At 48.1% G+C, this 22,375-nt stretch overlaps 1 protein-coding gene across 1 annotated transcript in view; it reads left to right on the top strand.

The window, feature by feature from the left end:
• Nucleotides 1-1,786: 1,786 nt before the first annotated feature.
• The window catches only part of LOC310753712 (uncharacterized protein), a gene marked incomplete at its 3' end in the record, with an annotated part of 332,047 nt that continues 311,458 nt past the window's right edge, over nt 1,787-22,375 (top strand). The window contains exon 1 of the mRNA XM_083595063.1: nt 1,787-2,260. The remainder of the gene's footprint in view (nt 2,261-22,375) is intronic.

Consider the following 22,375-nt stretch of genomic DNA (forward strand, 5'->3'; position numbering starts at 1 on the left):
TGATCTTTGTAGGGTATGAGCCTGGCTTGGAGGTTTGCATACCCGAGTGGGAACCAGTCCAGACTGGTGATCCGCAACAGTGCAGTGTTCTGTGAACAGGCTGGGTGGTCACGTCTGCATGGCAATCCAGACGTGCTTTCACAGCAGTTCTTTGACTCAGATGAGGAGGAGAAGGAACTTGTTGCTGAGGACCAAAGTCCAGAGCAACAGAGTCCGCCGCAGGGGAGAGTCCACAGCAGGGACAGCTCAGGATCCCTCAAAGGGGGAAAGCAAGAACACCTCCTCAAACCACAGTCAAGTCGGAACCAAAGAGTGAGCCTTCCTCTCCTGCTGGACCGGCTGTCAGGTTCAAAAGGCGCAGCAGGTCAGAGGGGGAAGTTTCTGACACTGAGGATGGTCTTGCTGGACCTAATGTGTCAGAGGGGGCACCAGGGTTCACTCTGAGGAGATCAGCGTGGTCAATCAAGGGCAGGCCACCTGATAGGTTCGAGGCCACTAGTGTGTGGGTTGGTGTGGCTAGGTGTGAACCTGAGTCCTTTGAGGATGTTCAGAAATTGCCTCAGGAAGAAGCCAGTAAATGGCATGAGGCAATGCAGAAGGAGATGAGATCAATGGAGTCTCTTGGTGTGTTCTCGCTCACAGAGTTGCCGCCTGGCAAGCAAGCTATGAGTTGCAGATGGGTTTACCCACAGAAGCTGGAGAACCGCAGTATAAAGCAAGACTCGTTGCCAGGGGTTTCACACAGAGGAAGGGGATTCATTTCACGGAAGTGTAGTCGCCTACTTCTTGGAGTGAGACTCTGCGCATGCTCTTAGCTGTTGCAGCACAGAGAGGTTGGAAGGCAAACCACTTTGATGTGGATGTTGCCTACCTGAACTCAGATCTCCAGGAGGAGTTGTACATGCTTCCTCCTCCAGGTTTTGAGATCAATGGGCAAGGCATTGTGTGGCGGTTGCACAAATCCATCTATGGGTTACGTCAATCTGCCCGAAACTGGAATATGTGTCTGAATGAAGCCTTAGAGAAGCTAGGTTTCAGGAGAAGTGTTGCTGATAGTTGTCTTTACCTAAAAGGGTCAGGTGAGACACAGGAAGCTCTTTTAATCTTTGTTGATGATCTTTTATACCTTGCACAGACTGGTAAACAGGTAGAAAAGTTCGCCAAGGAGCTTGGGAAAAGGTTCAAACTCAAGCAGCTTGGAGCTGTTCGTACTTATCTGGGCGTGGATGTTTCTAGAACACAGGATGGAAGTTTTTTGCTCAGCCAGAAAGGTAAAATTGAGCAACTTCTTCAGAAGTTCAGGATGAGTGATTGTGCAGGTGTGAGAAGTCCTATGGAAACTGGCTACGTAAAGGACAGTCAGCAAGCAGAACACGCTGTGTTTGAAACTGCTGAAATATTTCAGTCAGCTCTAGGTAGTCTGTTGTATCTGTCCCAGTGGAGCAGACCAGACATAGCGTTTGCTATTAATGTGCTCAGCAGAGAGGCTTCAAGTCCTAGTGTACAGGCCTGGAATGGCATCAAAAGAGGTCTGCGGTATCTGCAGGATACCAAAGATTTTTGCCTAAAGTTGTCAGCTCAAGGTGAGGTTAAGTTGACTGCTTGGGTGGACTTGGATTGGGCTAATCTTCAGGATCGCAAGTCCGTGTCCGGCCTAGTGGTGAAGTTTGGGAACTCAGTAGTTGGGTGGAGGTCCAGGAAGCAAAGCCTCATAGCGCTTTCATCCACTGAGGCAGTTGTCAGCTCAAGGTGAGGTTAAGTTGACTGCTTGGGTGGACTTGGATTGGGCTAATCTTCAGGATCGCAAGTCCGTGTCCGGCCTAGTGGTGAAGTTTGGGAACTCAGTAGTTGGGTGGAGGTCCAGGAAGCAAAGCCTCATAGCGCTTTCATCCACTGAGGCTGAGTTCAGTGCACTTTCTGAGGTGTGCAGAGAGTTAGAGTTCTATGCTTGTTTGGTCCAAGAGCTCTGTGGAGTGAATAGTTTGCCCATCACGGTTTTCGAGGACAACCAACCGTGCCTGAAATTGGCCGAATCGGGGCAATTTGAGGCCAGGACCAAACATCTAGACATTCGCTTTCAGAATGTGTGTCAGAGTGTTCACGAGGGATTAGTTGCGCTGAAGTACTGTCCCTCAGCCAAGAACCTCGCTGATGGTTTCACGAAACCACTAACCTTCCAGAGGCATGGAGAGTTCTGCGAAGGTCTGGGTTTGGGATAACAGTGGGTATGTGTTTCCCCTCAGACGCGAAGCAAGAGGGGGTGTAGAGTTTGGTGGTTACAGGGTTAACCTTTCTGGTGCTTCGTGTCTGAGGGAGGGACTCCTACGGGAAGTCAGGATGTCACGTCACAGTTCTCTTTGTTCTGTGAATCTGCTTTCGATTTCAGTTGGAGTGTGTTTGAGCAAGGAGAAAGATGTCTGAAAGTTCGGACGGTGTAATTTACTGCTTGTAAATAAAGCTTCTAGAATAGAAGACTCTGTCTCTGGACTTTATCACTCCCTCTTCTCCCACACGACAGCAACGCCGCTGCATCTCTGCTATTTCTGCCTCAGGTGAAGTTTTTCCCCAGAAGATTGCACTGAGAGAAAGCAGTGTTTTTTGGCACAGGGAAGCGCACTGGACAGGCAGAAGTCCATAAGAAAATGTGACGCCTTCGGAAAGAAGAGGATCCAAACAAGAAACTGAATTTAAAGGAGACATTTTAAAAATGTTTACAGACATTAAAAAAGACATTAAAAAAGTGAAAAAAAATTGGAGACGAGATTAGATCAGATGGATAAAAAATCTGATATGAGAGTCAATGAGTTGAAGGGACAAATGAAGGAAATAACAGAAAGAACGCAAAGCCTGGAAGAAGGAATGAAACGAACAAAATTAGAAGTAAGGGAGGTGAGGAAGCAGGAAGAAAGGGTTAAGGGAGACATTTTAGAAATTAATAAAACGCAAGAAGAACTATGGGACGTGATTGCTATGAATGAATTGAGGCAAAGAGAATTAAATTTGAGATTGAGATCTGTGCCTGAAGTACAAGGAGAGAATATAATGGAAAAATTAACATTAGAGATTGCACAATGGTTAAGTATGGAAGTGGGAAACGTCAGAAAAACAATTCAGAATGCCTTTAGAATTAAAACAAAATCTGTTCAAGCAAAGAAATTTCCAGGCGATTGTTTGATTATATTTAAAGATAGAGAAATGAAGAATTTGATATTACAGAAAAATAGAGAAAAAAGGTTGTGTATTGATGGAGCCTTCATAATTATTTTCAAGGACGTCCCACTTTGTTTGCTGAAAAAGCGTGATCTTTATAAACCACTGACACAGACATTAAGGAAGAACGAAATTGAATTTAAATGGGAGTTTCCGGAAGGGATCTCCTTTTATTACAAAGGGAAGTAATTTAAATTTACAAACTTTGACGAAACACACAAATTCTTGAGAAGATATAAAGAGTTGGGAAAGGGAGAGGAAACAGCAGGAGCAGGAGCAGCAGGCCTGGCAGGATTGGAAGAAGAAGAAGAAAAGGATGGTAAAGAGGAGGAAGAAGAGCAAGAGCAAGAGCAAGAGCAAGAGCAAGAGCAAGAAGAAGAAGAAGAAGAAGAAGAAGAAGAAGTAGTTTAAGACTTTTATACTTTTATTGGTAAAAGAAACACAAAATGGCACTGAAATTATGGACATGGAGTGTGAATGGAATTAATGATAAAAAGAAACGGAATAAAATTGAACATTTCTTGGAAAAAAAGAATTTGGATATTATCTGTTTACAAGAAACTCCATGTGGTGAGAAAACATAGAAAGGTATTGATCAATAAAAAATTGGGAAATGAATTTATTTCATCTGATAGAAGCAGGAAGAGAGGAGTGGTTTTGTACATAAAGAATAAATTTGAAGCTCAGCAGATTTTTAAAGATGAAGAAGGCAGGATAATTGCAGTACAAGTCACATGGCAAGGCGTAAAATTGATAATAGTCGTAGTGTATGCACCGAACGGAAGTAAATCTGAATTTTATAAAGACTTAGAGGAAAAACTATTTGAATTTGTGGATCAGAAAATCATAATAATGGGTGATATGAACGGAGCAGTTTCAATGGAAATGGACAGGTTGAGATCAAGTGAAAAATCAAAGGAAGGAAAATTACCTAAGACTTTTTTCTCTATGGTTGAGAACTGCAATTTGATAGATGTTTGGAGATTAAGGCACCCATTAGAAAAACAATTTACTGATTTTTCAGAGCCAAATCAATCAATCAATCAATCAATCATGTCAAGAACAGACTATGTTTGGTTATCCAGCGAGTTAACACCAAGAGTGACAAAAATAGAAATACAACCAAAGATACTTTCGGATCATAATGCAATAAAGTGTGAAATAAAAGGAATAGAGGAAAAATCCTTTCGATGGAGGCTAAATGAGAGCTTATTAGATGATCAAAAAATAATCGAGAAAGCGCGGAAAAATTTAACAGATTGCTTCGTGAATAACTAAGGGTGCTAAATGCTTATCATGCCCTGCCTGAGCTAGCAAATATAACAAATTATTCCTATGCTTTTCCTGCACTTGTGAAAGCGTGCTTCCCATGATCTCACCTGAAGGGTAATAGACGCGCGTCTTTGGGGCTTGTTCCGAGCGAATGAGATCCTAAGTCCGGGAATCATTTTGCAGGAGATGATCCACCGCGACCGAGGGACAGCAGGTTGCTAGCTCCGAGGGGAGTCCAATCATGGAGGTTTCCTTTTGCCGAGGTTTCCTTTTGCTGTGCCTCAACTGCTGAGGTTTTTTACAAGCCTCAAACAGTTTTCCTTTTTAAGTTTGCCTCACACAGTTCCTTTAGGTAGCCTCACACGGTTCCTTTAGGTGGCCTCACACGGGGCACCACTATGTTGCGTTCGCAAAGTAAAGGAAGGATTGAACTCTGATTAATAAGAATACACACAGAGGCTTGAACCAGCAAGACTCTGGGAAGGGTGCGTATAATCGTGTCTCTCGGTGCTTGTCCATGTCTCCGCAGCCCCCTGACCCTGATGAATAGTTATCTTTCAGTACATTCCTTTCTCACCACCCTGGCACCAGCCTGTAATGTTCAGTTCGTATTAAGTTCAGTTTACATGTCCTGACCTGCTCTTATTTATCTGTATACATTCTTTTCTTATCACCCTATAATGTTAAGTGCACATTTAGTTCCTGACCTGTACCTATCTGTACGTTCTCTAAGTCTCGCTATATCAGTCATGATAGGAGGCCTTTATGCCTGTCTAATTCTGTGTTCCTTTTATCCCTTGATGATTAATGTCTTATATGCAATCCTTGTAATGCATTTGTGTTAACCAATCAGCAACAAGCACATATGTGGCAATGCTGTAATATTCAATAAAAGGGACTCCCCGACACATGTTCGAGATATGCCTCCCAGATGACACTCGCTACCTGTCTGTCGTTATTTCAACCCAACATCTGGTGACCCCGACGTGATTGCCAGATCCCTCTACGCAGCCTCAATACTTCACTTGATTGGAAAAATCTCAGCGCGCTACTTCGTGAGTATGGGGGGAGAACTGACTAAGCTTCAGAAGGAGCATGCTAAGGAATTGCTCCATCTCGTTAAACAGCGGGTGGCGGGTGCTCATATTTCTTTAAAAGAAATTGAACGATTGTTATGTGAGATTGCTTGCCACTGTCCCTGGTACCCTGAGGCAGGCTCCTTGGGGGTAGAGGCTTGGCAAAAGATCGGAAAAACCCTCTTCGCAGAACCGAGGGCTCCGATTCATTGTCTGCTCACTTGGCAGAAATGTCAGATGCCGTCGCTAAATTAGGACCTCAGGCATCTCCGTCGGCCCCTGCCCTTCTAGCCACTGCAGACAATCCCCAACCTTACCCAAAACTTTTGCCCCCTTCACAACCCTGCCAACCCCTCGCTACGTCTCATCCGCCTCAGCCCACATCCCCCACATCCCTCCTTCGCCTGCCCCAGCCCCTGCGTGCTCTCTTACAGGAGCTGTGCGCGCCGCGCTTTCTTTAGCTAGGCAGAAAGGGCTCCTGTCCTTAGAGGAAGAGTCTGAATGGGCTGGTGAAATGCCATCTGCTTTCCCTATCACCTATGCAAACCCAGGAACTGCTCAACAACAGGTGTTGTACGAGGCACTTCCTTATTCTGTTATGAGGGAACTAAGGAGAGCCATTACTGATTCTGGCCTAAAATCCTCCTACGTAATAGGGATGCTGGAGGGGATAGCAAGCGGTTACACAATGCTACCCCAAGATTGGAAAGATTTGATGTGCATGCTTTTATCTCCGGCGCAATATGCAGTTTTTGAAAATGAATTTAAGCATAGTGCATCAGCCCTGGCTGATCCACAGCATTCAGCCAATCAACTTTATGGCGCTGGTCCGTATGATAATATACCAGCCCAGGCGACATTGACACCTTTGCATTTCAGTCGCACCGCGACCTGTGTGCAACGCGCCTTTCGGAAAGTCCCTGTCTCGGGGCAACCACTGAGCTCCTTTGTTAATATTAAGCAACAGCATTCGGAGCCCTACCATCAATTTATAGACAGATTGAAAGAATCAGTCACTAGGCAGGTTGATAACACTACAGCCCAAAATGAATTGATGAAAAAATTGGCTTTCGAAAATCCAAACACCGACTGCAAGAAGGCATTGCAGTCAGTTGTACATCGCCCCAAATATGACCTGGCCGATATGATTCAAACCTGTGCAGATATTGGCAGCCAGAGCCATCCGATGTCTTTGCTTGCCGGTGCCATTCAAGCTAGCAATAAGCCAACAGGCAACTGCTTCAACTGCAAGCGCCCAGGTCATTTTGCTAAACAATGCAGAGCCCCTGGCGGAGGAGCAAATAGGAATGGTGATGGCAATAAGGCTAAGCCTTCCAAAAAATGCCCAAAATGTGGTAAAGGCTATCATTGGGCAAATCAGTGCCAGAGTTCGGGAAACTCCATGGTGGCCCCACTCTCGGGCCAGGAGAAATAGAGAGCCCTTTGCCGTCAGTTACCACCATTGAAAATTTTCCTAAGGAAACACCCTCTGATTTCACCATTGATTTAATTAATCAGGAAACCAAAGACGCTGTTTTACCTGGTGAACCACCTAAGGTTGCAGGCTTAATTTTACCCAAATTCTCTGCGGCCAAGGAAGGAATCATGGTTATTCCAGGAGTCCTAGATCCTGACTATGTGGGCACAATCATGGTTCAACTTTGGAGCCATATGCCCATGCAGTTAAAAAAGGGTGAGTCTTGGGCGCATTTGGTAGTGCTCCCTTCTCATCCTACTGCTTCTATTGTGGATAGTAATTTGCACCAGCCTTCTCCTCTCTCTCCGCACCTATTAGCTGTAATTCAGAGGATTGGTGAACAGAAACTTCTTCGTAAGTATAAAATCAATGGCAAAGTTCTGGAAGGCTTGATTGACACGGGCACAGACATTTCTGTCATTTCCAGTAATTGCTGGGACTCCACGTGGCCCCTTGAGTCTGCCTCTGCAGTTTGGGGTGTGGGTGGACCTCAAACCTCTTCTAAAAGCGTACAGTGGCTGCCTGTTTCTCTGCCTGATAGCTCCGAAACCATTGCATACATCCAGCCTTGTGTGCTGAAAATCCACCTCAATCTGTGGGGCAGAGACCTGCTGCAACAATTACAAGCTACCATTCAATTTAATGAGTAAGCTTGCACTCCCCCTTACCTGGAAATCTGCTACCCCTGCATGGGTGGAACAATGGCCCATAACGGGGGGAAAGCTACTTGCTTTAAAACAATTGGTTAATGAGCAACTATTGGCAGATCATATTGAGCCCTCTGTTAGCCCCTATAATACTCCCATCTTTGTCATAAAAAAGAAAAGTGGGAAATGGAGATTTCTCCAGGATCTAAGGAGAATTAATGAAATCCTTGAACCCATGGGGCCTTTGCAGTGTGGTCTGCCTAATCCAAATGTAATCCCCCATTCCTACCAATTGGCTATCATAGATTTGCAAGATTGTTTCTTTTCCATTCCTTTACAGGAAAAGGATCGTAAATTCTTTGCTTTTACTGTTCCTGTGTTAAATAATAGCCAGCCCACGGAACGGTATCAATGGAAAGTCTTACCGCAGGGAATGTTGAATTCCCCTACCATGTGCCAACATTATGTGAATCAAGCCCTCCAACCTTTCCTTCTTCAGTATCCACACCTTCTGATCTGTCATTACATGGATGACATATTATTGGCTGCGCGCCACCTCCCCCCTCAATGGAAACAGGATATGGTAGCCTGTTTGTCAATTTACGGTTAGAAAATCGCTCCCGAAAAGGTGCAGGAATCCCCTCCTTTTCATTACCTAGGACATAAAATGATAGCTAGCTATTCCATTCCCGTAATCCCTGAGCTTCATGCTCCAAAAACAATGAAATATGTAGAGCTGCAACAATTACTGGGCAACATTAATTGGATAAGACCATATTTTAAAATCCCTCTTGAAGTTTTACGGCCGCTTTTTTCAGCCTTAAAAGGCCATCAATCTCCTAGTGAGCAAATTACTTTGACCTCTTCTCAACAGAAAACTGTTGCCCAGTTAAAGGAAATTATGCGTATCCATTGGGTTGACCGAGCAATTGTTAATGTTTTGCCAGATGTAGTTTTGCCCCAGATGTGGACAGATTCTGTCCAACCTTTTGCGGCCCTTATTCAGTTAGGCCCATCAAAAGTTCACATAATTGAATGGCTGTATTTACTTCACACGCTGAAGAACACGGTGACTCCTTTAGTGGATCTCCTTGCTCAGCTCATCAGCAAGGGTCGCCGCCGATGCAAAAGTCTCTTTGGCATCGATTGTCGCCAAATTATTGTGCCCATGCCCTTAGAACAATGGGAAACTGTTTTTTTCCACTAGCATGGATTTGCAGTGCTGTCAGAGCTGCCCAAGGTCCCAGCTCACAAAGGACCAACGCTGCTTCGTTGTTTAGTACAAAAGTCTTTATTGAAGTTCAGTTTCACTTCCAGAGCCGCAGCGCGCAGCTCTACGTCTCAACTGTCAGACCGCTGATGCTCCGTCTGAGTCTCCTCCCCCCTGACACCAATTTAAGATTCTAGCCTTACTCCACCTCTTCCTCAGTTCCTTCCGCCTCTGGTTCCGCCTGGCCGTTGGGGTCTCGCCCTTTCTAGACTCTTCTGACGCTGAGTCCCCTGAGCCTTCCCCCTCCCTCCGGTGGGCTTTAGGAGCTGGTTCCCCATCCGGGTCTCCTGCTGTTCCCCGCGCCTGTACATTTGAACTTGGCGCGCGCGCCCAGCCGGTAACTTTTCTCCTGACCGTTTCACTGCTGCTGCTGTCACTGCTTCCCCCTCTGGGGGGCTAGCTGCAACTGACCTCCCCTCCGTTGGAGGCGTGGTCAGCCCTGACTCACTCTCTCTCCCCGCTGGAGGAGACGCTGGCCCTGACACATGTGACTCTTCCCCCCCACTACGCTCTGGTGGGGAAACTGGTCCCAATCCCCCACTGCTGCTTTGGGGTTCCCCTCTGGCTCCTTGTTTCTGGTGCGTCCCCCCTGGGACCCCCCTTGCCCTGACCATAGGAATCTGGGAATCTTCTGATTCGCTGGAGAAGCTCATGGAATCTCTCGGGCCACTGTCATACTCCCCTACGCTGCCCTCGGATTCTTCCCCTTCACTCTCCATTTCCTCTCTCCCCAGTGCTCCTGCTCCGGAGTCCCTGACAAGTGCGCTCCAGGTGGGATGCCTGCAAATGGGCAAACAATTTTCCTTGTCTTTTTCTTCTATATTGTCTCCTGCCCCTTTAGATGCCCCTACTGTCTTTACTGACGGAGCCCCCTCCAGGGGGGTAGTTGCATGGCAACAGAATGGGGAACGGCACAGTCTCTATACTCTCCCACAAAAATCAGCTCAGCGTTCTGAGTTGGCAGCTGCTGTTAAAGCTCTGCATCATTTCTCTTCACAGCCAATTAATCTGGTGGTGGACAGTCTTTATGTGGCAAACGTTATAACTCGTTTGCAGGGCAGCTATGTAAGTCCCTTATTGGATGACAATCTATTGAGCCTTTTCTTGTCTTTACAATTGCTTCTCTCCAATCGCTCCCACCCACTATTTGTGGTGCACATTCGCTCTCACCAACCCTTCCCAGGCTTTCTCACTGATGGTAATGCAAAAGCAGATTCCTTGCTTAGGGTTTTGCCTGTCTCCCCCATTGAAAGTCATGCTTTCCATCATCAGAATGTGAAAGCTCTTAGCCGCCAATTCCAAATTCCGTTGGAAGCGGCTCGTGCAATTATCCAACAATGCCCTCAATGTTCTAATCAAATTGGCCACCCCAGCCCTGGTGTCAATCCCCGTGGGCTGGAGGCCAACCAGTTGTGGCAAATGGATGTGACTCATTTTGCCCCTTTCTCACCTTGGAAGTTTATACATGTCTGCATTGATACGTTCTCTGGCTTTATCTGGGCCACCCCTCAAAGGGGAGAACAGGTTAAACATGTTTGCAATCATCTTGTTTGTACCATGTCAGTCATGGGCAAGCCCCATTCTTTAAAAACTGACAATGCCCCAGCCTATTGCGCGAAAAGCTTTGCTCAGTTCTGTGAGACTTGGAATATTCACCATTTATTTGGCATCCCTTACAATTCCCAAGGCCAAGCTATCGTTGAACGTGCTAACCGCACTTTAAAAACTGCCTTAATTCGGCAGGAAAAAAAGGCCGGAGTCCCAGCCTCACTTTCGGAAAAAGAAGGCTGGTTAGCTAGTGTTCTCTTTACTCTCAATCATTTAAATGTTTCCATACAGGATCGTGAATCCTTTACTTGCCTGCAAAGGCATTTTCAGCAAAAAGAGATACTTCCAGCCCCGCTGGTCCGTTATAAAATATTACCCTCCAACGAATGGAGTGAACCAGTAAAACTGATTACCTGGGGGAAGGGTTACGCTGCAGTTTCTACTCCACAGGGTGCTCGCTGGGTTCCCGCACGCTGCATCCGCCTCTACCATGGCATGGCAACAGGCCCTGCAGAATCCAATACCGCAGTTCGACCGTCAACTCCAGATCGCCCGGGATGCGGCATCCAGCCCCCCCAGGACTCGCAAGCGGGGAAATCGTAATGCCCCAGTGACGTGGGGCCAAATAAAATCGCTCTCACTTCAAGCTGAACAGTTTAGAAAGGAACAGCAGCTGGAAGCAAGCCCTGATAATTTGCTTCTGTGCCTCATTTCGTGCCTTAATATAAATTCCATGATAGTGCTCATTTTCAGTGTTTTGTTTTTGCCCCTTTCTGCTTCCGCTCCTAATAGCGGTGATTCCACACTAATAAATGTGTGGGAATCTTTTGCAAAAACCCTCAATGTTTCATCTTTTTGCCTAACTCAGCAGGTATCAATAGGTGAAATCCTTGGCTCCTGCCTTATCCCTGTTTGCAATGACCCTCTCGATTTGCAAAATGATACCTGGTTTTATTCATCCTTACCCCAAAATGACTCTCTCCGCACCCTTGGTTATTCCGGTTACCATAACTGGGGTAACCGAGTTCGCCGACGCCCATCTCTGGCCATTGATTTGTTGACCCCATACGTGGCCTCTTTTAATATCACTTGCGCCCGTATGGTCAATTGCACAAAAACCAACTGTGTGAAAATGGGCAAGGATAATTTTAACTGCTCTGCTTATGTAAATATCGATATCGTCACTCTGTGGAATTGACTAATGATTGTGATGATTCTGTTTCTCTCCCTAGCAGATCTGAATATATTTCTCTAGCCGTCTCTCTTTTAGGAGTCCCTGGATTGGCTGCACGGAATAGTATGAACATTAACTCTTTAGCTTGCTCCGCAGCAAAAGCTCTGAACTTTACTTCACAAGCCCTTCACCTTTTGAATAAAGAGCAGAATGAACTCCAGCATGGACTCCTGCAAAATCGTGCAGCAATAGATTACTTGCTGATGCTTCATCATTATGGTTGCGAACAAGTGGATGACATGTGCTGTTACTGTTACTGACAATTCCAAAGCTATTCAAAAGCAAATCTCTCATTTGCGAAATCTCACACATCACATCAAACAGGACGTTGGATTTTCTGGCCTCTGGGATTCATTCACCCAGTGGCTCACTGGCTGGTTGCCGAACCTGAATTGGCTTCGTAATCTTTTTCAATATGCTATTGTCATAATATGTATATTAATTTTGCTATGCTGCTTCATCCAATGCATTCCTGGTCTCATACGTCTCTGCTCTCAGCTTTTCTCTCCCCCTCAACCACCTAATAAAATTATTGCTGCCTACTCTGCGAAGTGGCAGCACCAGCTGTAAAAGATAGGGGAGACACGGGCGAACTTATTTCAGGCATGCGCTGGCATACCACGTATCCTGAAGTATTTTTGTCCAATCCACCCTGGCGAACTTATTTCAGCCATACGCTGGCATACCACGTATTTTTGTCCCAGTTACCCCGTCCTATTTACCCTGAAAACACCTCGCACATAAGAAAAGAAAGGGGGAGATGATGAATAGTTATCTTTCAGTACATTCCTTTCTCACCACCCTGGCACCAGCCTGTAATGTTCAGTTCGTATTAAGTTCAGTTTACATGTCCTGACCTGCTCTTATCTATCTGTATACATTCTTTTCTTATCACCCTAGAATATTAAGTGCACATTTAGTTCCTGACCTGTACCTATCTGTACGTTCTCTAAGTCTCGCTATATCAATCATGATAGGAGGCCTTTATGCCTGTCTAATTCTGTGTTCCTTTTATCCCTTGATGATTAATGTCTTATATGCAATCCTTGTAATGCATTTGTGTTAACCAATCAGCAACAAGCACATATGTGGCAATGCTGTAATATTCAATAAAAGGGACTCCCCGACACATGTTCGAGAGATGCCTCCCAGATGACACTCGCTACCTGTCTGTCGTTATTTCAACCCAACATGACCCAGGTAGTTTTTATTCACAAAAGAGCTTTTTACAGAGTGTTCGTAAGAACCAGTCAGATTTCTTCTGAGCATTTCCACAAACCCACGTGGGGAGAAAGTTAAACTACTAAAACTAATTAAGCACAAATATTTCTGGGGTAAACAAAGAACAGAACTACAAAGAAGAGCATCTGGCAACCCCGGAGGTCATAAACAAGCAATACACATGATAAGGAGGATGGCCAGGAGGACAGTGACCATTATCCCCTTAATGTGAGATCTGTTTCCTGGCCCTAAGATTAACATCCTAAGATTAATATACATCAAAGAAACTTGCCCACTATCTTTATGGCCCAGGATGCCTGCCTGGCTGTCAAAGTGTGTACGTGACTCGTGAAGAAGAGGGGAATGGGCAGTAGAGGCAAAAGGGCATGAAAAGGGCATGAATGTAGAACCTTATGGGATTTAATCAGAAATTATCGCCAATATATCAAACCCAGTCAACACAATGTCTTCATCGTGGACACGATGGCTTGATGTATATTTTATAATTCCTCATGGTAATCCCATCTGACTCCTACAGGAGGGGTGAGCCAGTTCTGGGTATCAGCCACTCACGGAGCAGAGGAAAGAGGAGGGCTGATCTGCGGAAATGGGTCTGCTGGGCGCGGCGAAAGAAAACGTCAGACGATCCATCTGACTCATCGTGATGGAGTGTGCGTTTTGAACTCTTGTAAGGACTTTGAAGCTAACCAATAAATCTTTGTACAGATATGGCTGACTGCCCAGAGTTTTATCTCAGCTAGCTTGTCAGCAATTCCCTAACAGCATGGATCGTCTCATATGCTGAAAGCTAGTGGAAAGAAAGAGAGAAGGAGAATGGAGCAAGAAATAACAGAGCTTCGTCGGCGCAATGCCGGGCTGGAATCCAGAGCTTCAGAGCTACAAGTTCGGCTTGAAGAAGCCAGAGCCGCTCAAGGTAGTGCCACAGGTGGGCTATTGGGGAGGAGCAAACCTGCGCTGGTGGAAAAGTTCCACGGGAATCCTCACGAATATTTGGGATTTAAAACGGAGATAAACTATCTTCTGGAGCTGGAGGCAGCTCAGTTTGCTAACGATGCTCAGAAGGTTGCCTACCTAATTAGACACCTGTCGGGAGGGGCCAAGAGTTGGGTGAGGCCTTTGCAGCTAATAATGAAGCGCTGCGAAGTTTGCCCAAGTTTTGGCAGGCAATGGATCTTACGTATGCAGATGAAAGCCATATAGATACGACACAGCAGGAGCTTTTGGCTTTAAAGCAAGGCAGTTCAACAGTGCATAGTTACTGGTCAGAATTTGCTATGCTTGTGCACAAACTGGGATGGGAGTTGGAATCAGAGCCTGTGCAGGCTTTGTTTAAAGCTGGACTGAACACTGAAGTTAAGGATGAGCTTGCCAGGGGCCCCCGTCCTAAGAACATGGATGAGTTAACGAAGGCTGCTTTAACGGTGGGGCTGAGACAGGAAGCCAGGCTGCGGGAAAGAAAGCAGAGCAAAGGCCGGCGTTTCCATGGTAACCAAATTCCTGAGATGCCGGCAGCTGCTTCTGAAGGTCAACAACAGCCAGAGCCCATGGAAATTGACTCAGCCCGTGCGTGGGAAAGTTCAAAAGCCCAACGGCCGAGCGGCAAAGAGGGGAAGGACTCGCAGGCGGCCAAGAAATGTTTTTTCTGCCAGAAGCCTGGACACTTTGCCAGAGTGTGTCCGGAGCGTCGTAACTGGCAGGGAATGGTAGGGGCCACCCCACAGGCAGAAGAGGAGGGACCCCAGGTTTTGGGAAACGGGGGAGCCTGGCTGGTGGTGAACCGGGGCAACAGCCAGGCAGTGGCAACAGTGAAAGCCCCCGGCCAGGACACCCCAAAGCAAGTATAGTGTTGAAGGAGGTGCTAGAACTCCCGAACAGCCACACAGTGGAGGAGTTTGCTTTGGCGGACTCAGGAGCCAGTGCCTCGTTTTTCAGCAAGGAGTTTGCAGCGCAGCACCAACTTAACCTGAGGCCTTTGGATTTTCCGCTGGAAGTCACTACAATTGATGGGAGAGAGCTGTTGGGAGGGGAAGTGACTCATCAGACACCTCCCATGAGGATGCGGGTGTCTACTCACTCTGAGATCATCGCTTTTCACGTGGCCACGTTGGCGGGTCCGCCCATCATACTGGGCATGAGCTGGTTAGCCTTGCACGATCTGGTGGTCTCCTGGCATCAGCGGTCCCTGACGTTTGGGTCGGCGCACTGCATGGAGAACTGCCTGGGCCTAGAGCCACCTCGGCGGTCGGAGGCCAGGATGGCAGCAGCATGCAGAGCAGGGACGACCGAAATCCCTCCGCAATACCGGGACCTACAGGAGGTGTTCAGCGGGAAGGAGGCTGACACGTTGCCCCCGCACCGACCATATGATTGCCAGATCAATCTGATCCCAGGGGCCACATTGCCGGTGGGGAAGCTCTACTCCATGTCGGAGCGAGAGATCAAGGACCTGAAGGACTTTATTGAGAAAAATCTAAAAAGGGGATTCATCAGGGAGTCCAAGGCGGCGGGGGGAGCCCTGTGTTCTTCGTGGACAAGAAATCGACTAACGAGAAGAAATTGGTAGTGGATTTTCGCGTCTTGAACAGCCTGATGGAACCTGTGGCCTTCCCAATGCCAAGAATCGACGACGTTCTGGCCAGGGTACAGAAGGGGAAGATTTTCACCAAGCTGGACCTCCGGGGGGCGTACAACCTCATCAGAGTGCGAGAGGGCGACGAGTGGAAGACCACCATGTTCACCCCGCTGGGGGCGTTTGAGTATCTCGTCATGCCTTTCGGCTTGCAGTGTGGAAGCCCCTGTTTCCAGGCCTTCATGCATCACGTGCTAGGGCCGTTGCTGTACCGTAACTGCGTCTGCTTTTTGGACGACATGCTGGTGTACTCAGACAACGAGGAACAGCATGTAAAAGACGTGCGTCAAGTCCTGAGCAGACTCAAGGAGCATCGGTTGTGGGTGAAGCTGGAGAAGTGTCAGTTCCACGCGAAGGAGGTCGAGTTCCTGGGTTACAGGCTGTCGGACAAGGGCGTGGCCATGGATCCAGAGAAGGTGAAGGCTGTGGTTGAATGGGAGAGCCCCAAGACCAGGAAGGATGTTCAACGTTTCCTGGGCTTCAGCAACTTCTACAGGAAGTTCATCAAGAACTTCGCAAAGCTGACAGCACCCATAACGGACTGTCTTAGTGCTAAGAAGAAGTTTTATTGGACGGAGGAGGCGCAAAGGGGGTTTGAGGCGCTTAAGAGGGTCTTCGCATCGGAGGAGCAGCTGCTGCACGTCAACCCCGAGCGACCACTGCGAGTTGAGACAGATGCCTCTGATCGGGCGATAGGGGCGGTGTTGCTGCAACCAGATGAAAAGGGGGAGTGGTGGCCGTGTGATTTTTTTCTCAGAAGTTGAAAAAATCGGAGCAAAACTACACTATCTACGACAAAGAATTGCTTGCGATCGTCGCTGCGTTCAAGCAATGGCGGCATTTCCTGATTGGGGCGAGGCACCAAGTTTTGGTGTGCACGGACCACAAGAACTTGGAGTAGTGGCGTACGGCACGGGTGGTGTGCCAGAGGCAGATACGCTGGGCGGAGTTTTTTGCCAACTCTAACTTTAAGATTCAATATGTGCCAGGGGAGCAGAATGCGAGGGCGGGTGCGCTGTCTCGCAAACCGGAGTACCTGGCAGAGGAAGGGCCTCCGGTCGCCAGATTAATGTTCCCCGAGAACAAGTGGACTTGTGGGGGAGCGTTGGTGAAGGACGACGAACTGATGCAGCTGCTTAGAGACTATGACTTTGCAAGGCGAAAGATGGGCGAGTTAAGGCAAAAGGGGGGTGCCGAGGGTGGTTTCGAGGTGAAAGGGGGGCTTCTGTACTATCGGGGGGCTTTGTATGTTCCAGGTGAAACCCTTAGGGCCAGAGTCCTTAAGCAACTTCACGACAGCTGCACGGCAGGGCATTTTGGGCAACACAAAACCATGCTACTGGTCACCAGGGAATTTTGGTGGCCCAAAGTGAGGGAGGATGTAAGGGAATATGTGAGAGGGTGTGACACATGCCAAAGGGCCAAGGGGGTAAAGGCGGCACCAGCAGGGTTGCTGGAACCTCTGCCCACACCAGGAAAGCCATGGGAGGTGGCGGCGGTGGATTTCATCACTGATCTGTCTAAGTCTAAGGGTAAGACAGCAATCATGGTGGTAGTGGATCTCCTAACCAAAATGTGTCATTTTGTGGCATACTCCCATGCCGTAACGGCGGAAGAAACAGCCAAGCTGTTCGTAGAGCATGTGTTTAGGTTACATGGGATACCTGCCCAGGTGGTTTCGGATAGGGGGACTCAATTCACCTCACGGTTTTGGCGCAAGCTCATGGGTTTGTTGCAAGTAGAGGTGAGTTTCACGACGGCAAGACACCCTGAAACCAATGGGCAGGCGGAGAGAGCCAATGCTGTTTTGCAACAGTATTTGCGATGCTATGTCAGTCAGAGACAGAACGACTGGGTGGACTTTGCTTACAATAACGCAGAGAACGTATCCACAGGGATGACTCCGTTCTTTGCTAATCACGGGTGTCGCCCCAGGGTGTTTCCGGGGAGGGGGGAGGAGTTGTGGAGTGTGCCTGCAGCGGTACAGTTTGCGGAGGAAATGGAGGCAATCCACCAACAGCTCCAGTTGAACTTGGAAAGGGCTAAGGAGGTCTACAAGAAGGAGGCCGACAAGCATCGGCAACCAGGGGAGGTCATCTGGGTTGGGGACAAGGTGTGGTTGTCCACGCAAGGGTTGCCCTGGAAAAGAGGGTGCAAGAAGCTTAAACCCCGGAGAGTAGGGCCTTTTGAGGTGATCCAGCAGGTCAATCTGGTGGCATTTAAATTAAGGTTGCCTGAGAGTATGAGGATACATCCGGTATTTCACAGGTCACTGCTGTCACCCTACAGAGAAGGGGTAAGGCGGCAGGGTAGTGGGGAAGGGGAACTCCCACCGCCCGAAGTGGAGGAAAGGGAGCAGTGCAATGAGGTAACGGAGGTACTGGATTCTCGCTGGAATAGGGAATAGGTAGAGTATCTGGTGGCGTGGGAAGGGGCTCCCAGTTCAGAGAATACCTGGGTCCAGGAGAGTTGTGTCACTGACGAGTATCTGGTGGAGGAGTTCCACAATTTCTTCCCTGACAAACCCAAAACCCGGGGTAGATTTTTTCAACAGGTGTTCGGGCCGACAGACGATGAAGCGGACTTCGAGGGATTCCAATCATCTGATGAGGAGGAAGAAGAGCTGGAAGACGTCTATTGGGAACGCCGGGGAACTGCGGGTTTGAGGGAGGATTGGATGAAGGTTTTTGAAGATACAGGTGAAACTCGAAAAATTAGAATATCGTGGAAAAGTTCATTTATTTCAGTAATTCAACTTAAAAGGTGAAACTAATATATGAGATAGACTCATGACATACAAAGCGAGATATGTCAAGCCTTTATTTGTTATAATTGTGACGATTATGGGGTACAGCTGATGAAAACCCCAAATTAACAATCTCAGAAAATTAGAATATTGTGAAAAGGTGCAGTAGCTATACAATCCATAACACCTGCAATGGGTTCAGTAGGAAGCACAATCATGGGGAAGGCTGCTGACCTGACAGTTGTGCAGAAAGCCATCATTGAGACCCTCCATAAGGAGGAAAAGCCTCAAACGGTAATTGCAGAAGAAGTTGGATGTTCCCAAAGTGCTGTATCGAAGCACATTAATAGAAAGTTATGCAGAAGGGGAAAGTGTGGAAGAAAAAGGTGCACAAGCAGCAGGGATGACCACAGCCTGGAGAGGATTGCCAGGAAAAGACCATTCAAACGTGTTGGGGACTTTCACAAGGAGTGGACTGAGGCTGGAGTTAGTGCATCAAGAGCTACCACACACAGAGATGGCCTTCAAATGTTGTATTCCTCTTGTCAAGCCGCTCCTGAACAAGAAACAACGTCAGAAGCATCTCATTTGGAAACCAAGGACCCAGAGTCTGGAGGAAGAATGGGGAGGCACACAATGCCAGATGCTTGAAGTCCAGTGTGAAGTTTCCACAGTCTGTGTTGATTTGGGGAGCCATGTCATCAGCTGGTGTTGGTCCACTGTGCTTCATTAAGTCCAGGGCCAACACAGCCATCTACCAGGAGATTTTATTCCTCTTGTCAAGCCGCTCCTGAACAAGAAACAACGTCAGAAGCATCTTGCCTGGGCTAAAGGAAAAAAAAGAACTGGGCTGTTGCTCAGTGGTTCCAAGTCCTCTTTTCTGATGAGAGCAACTTTTGCATCTCATTTGGAAACCAAGGACCCAGAGTCTGGAGGAAGAATGGGGAGGCACATAATGCCAGATGCTTGAAGTCCAGTGTGAAGTTTCCAATGCCAGATGCTTGAAGTCCAGTGTGAAGTTTCCAATGCCAGATGCTTGAAGTCCAGTGTGAAGTGTTGATTTGGGGATCCATGCCATCAGCTGGTGTTGGTCCACTGTGCTTCATTAAGTCCAGGGTCAACGCAGCCGTCTACCAGGAGATTTTGAAGAACTTCATGCTTCCTTCTGCAGACGAGCTTTATGGGGATGCTGACTTCATTTTCCAGCAGGAATTGGCACCTGCCCACACTGCCAAAAGTACCAAAACCTGGTTCAGTGCCCATGGGATTACTGTGCTTGATTGGCCAGCAAATTCGCCTGACCTGAACCCCATTGAGAATCTATGGGGCACTGCCAAGAGAAAGATGAGAGACATGAGACCGAACAATGCAGAAGAGCTGAAGGCTGCTGTTGAAGCATCCTGGTCTTCCATAACACCTCAGCAGTGCCACAGGCTGATCGCATCCATGCCACGCCGCATTGAGGCAGTAATTGATGCAAAAGGGGCCCAAACCAAGTACTGAGTACATATGTGTGATGGGATGGTGAGCTGCTTGTGCGTAAAATCCTGATCCCTCAGAGTTTGGCTAAGTTCCCAAACCTCTGTCTGTGACGGAGCTCCTTAAGCATGGCTCCATCAATCGCTCGTTGAATCGGACAGTGGGCGTTTACGGAACTTCTTCCAGCATAAAAGCTCCTTAACGGAAACGCGTCTTCTGGACTCTCGGCGTGACAGTTTCCGCCGAGGAGTGGGTGTCCCTACGGGAGGTCCTGAAACCTCTCCACTGTTCTCGCTTGAAGTATCTCTGAGCCCTCCCTCCGACTCACTTTCCCTTGTAACTCCACTTCTCCCCCTGCTGGTCCCCTCCTCCGCTGAGTGGTCTCTCTCACCCTCCATGAGCCCTTTCACCTCCTTCGTCTCAGATGACAGTTCCCTGACATCCACCTCCCCTCTAGGGCCCCCTTCACCCCCTTCCCTCCCCTCCTCTGCGGGAGGCGAGGGAGCAAAACCCCTGAAGGAACCTCCCTCATCTTCCGAAGTTTCGAACACTTCCCTCCACCTTTTGCTGTTCCCGGTTTCCAAGTACCCCTCCTCCTCGGAGTCTGTACCCCCTTCCAACTCCGATTCCCTGAATCCCTCCAGTTCCTCCTCATCGTCGGTGGTGCCAAAGTACTCCCCCCGGAACCTCGCTACTGTCTGAGGTTTCCTGGGGAACCTTTGGTGGAACGTTTCGATCAAGACCTCGTCATGGACCTCCTCTGCCTTCACCCAGGTGTTTTCCGACTCCGGTTCCCCTTCCCACGCGACCAAATACTCCACCTGATTACCCTTCCACCTGGAGTCGATGATTTCCGCCACATAGTTGCGGCTTTCCCTTTCTTCTATGGCTGGCCCCCGTGTGGACACCCCTTCACCTTCCCCCCTGTATGGTGACAGTAATGACCTGTGGAATACTGGGTGCAGTTTCATGTGGTTCGGTAACCGGAGTCTGAAAGCCACTGGGTTGACCTGTTGGATGACCTCAAATGGTCCCAATCTTTTGGGTCTCAATTTCTTGCAACTCCCCTTGAACGGCAACCCTTGGGTTGATAGCCAGACCCGACTCCCCACCCTAATTGTTTCACCTTCCCTTCTGCTCTTGTCTGCCTGCCTCTTATATTCTTCTTTGGCCCTTTCTAAGTTGTGTTGGAGTTGACGATGGATCGCTTCCATTTCTTCTACAAAAAGTTCAGCGGCCGGAACACTCCATCTCTCTCCTCCTTCCCCTGGAAACGCCCTGGGGTGGCACCCATAATTAGCCAAAAAGGGGCTCATCCCTGTGGACACATTCTCTGCATTATTGTAAGCAAATTCCGCTAGTGCCAACTTTTCGACCCAATCGTTTTCTCTGTCATTGACATAACACCTCAGGTATTGTTGAAGGATACCGTTTGCCCTCTCCGCCTGCCCATTGGTCTCAGGGTGCCTGGCAGTCGAAAAGTTGACCTCTACGTGCAACAAGCTCATAAGCTTCCTCCAGAATCTGGACGTGAACTGTTTCCCTCTGTCGGAAACCAGCCTCAAGGGGGTGCCATGCAACCTAAAAATATGTTCTACAAACAATTTTGCTGTCTCTTCCGCCGTGACTGCATGTGAGCAAGCTACAAAGTGACCCATCTTAGTTAACTGGTCTACTACGACTAGTATGGCGGTTTTCCCCTGGGATTTGGGCAGATCAGTCATAAAATCTATCGACACTGCCTCCCACGGTCGTTCTGGTGTGGGTAACGGTTCTAATAACCCCGCTGGTGCCCGCCTTTCTCCTTTGGCTCTCTGGCATTGGTCACACCTTCTCACATACTCCCGTACATCCTCCCTCACCTTGGGCCACCAAAACTCCCTGGTCACCAACCACATGGTCTTGTGTTGCCCAAAATGCCCCGCTGTGGGATTGTCGTGCAGCTGTTTGAGTACTCTCCCCCTCAATTCCCCTTCGGGTATATATAGCGCCCCTTTGTAATACAATGCCCCGTTTCTTTCTTCAAAACCTCCGGGGTCTTCTCCCTCTCTCCTTAAACCTCTGAGCTTCTCCTGGGCGTACTCATCATTTACCGTTCCCTCTACCAGTTCTCTTTGCCCCACCCAGGCCGCACCACACACCCAGTGGTCCTCTGGGATAATATGTCTCTCTTCTGGCGCTCCCTCCCCCTCCAAATATTCAGGTTTGCGAGAGAGAGCGTCCGCTCTGATGTTTTCTGGACCTGGCACATAGCAGATTTCAAAATGGAATTTGGAGAACTCCTGGGCCCATCTCACTTGTCGTTGGTTGAGCACTCGTGCCGTTCTCCAATACTCCAAATTCCTGTGGTCCGTACACACTTGCACCTTATGCTGTGCGCCAATTAGTAAGTGTCTCCATCTCCGGAACGCTTCGTGAATGGCGAGTAGTTCTCGGTCATATACCGTGTAATTCCTCTCGGATTTGTTCAGCTTACGCGAAAAGAAGGCACACGGTCTCCATTCCGACTTATTGCTCCCTGGCTGAAGCAGCACCGCCCCCACCG

The sequence above is a fragment of the Podarcis filfolensis genome (genome assembly GCF_964270895.1).
Source record: "Podarcis filfolensis genome assembly, chromosome: W".
Classification (NCBI taxonomy): Eukaryota; Metazoa; Chordata; class Lepidosauria; order Squamata; family Lacertidae; genus Podarcis; species Podarcis filfolensis.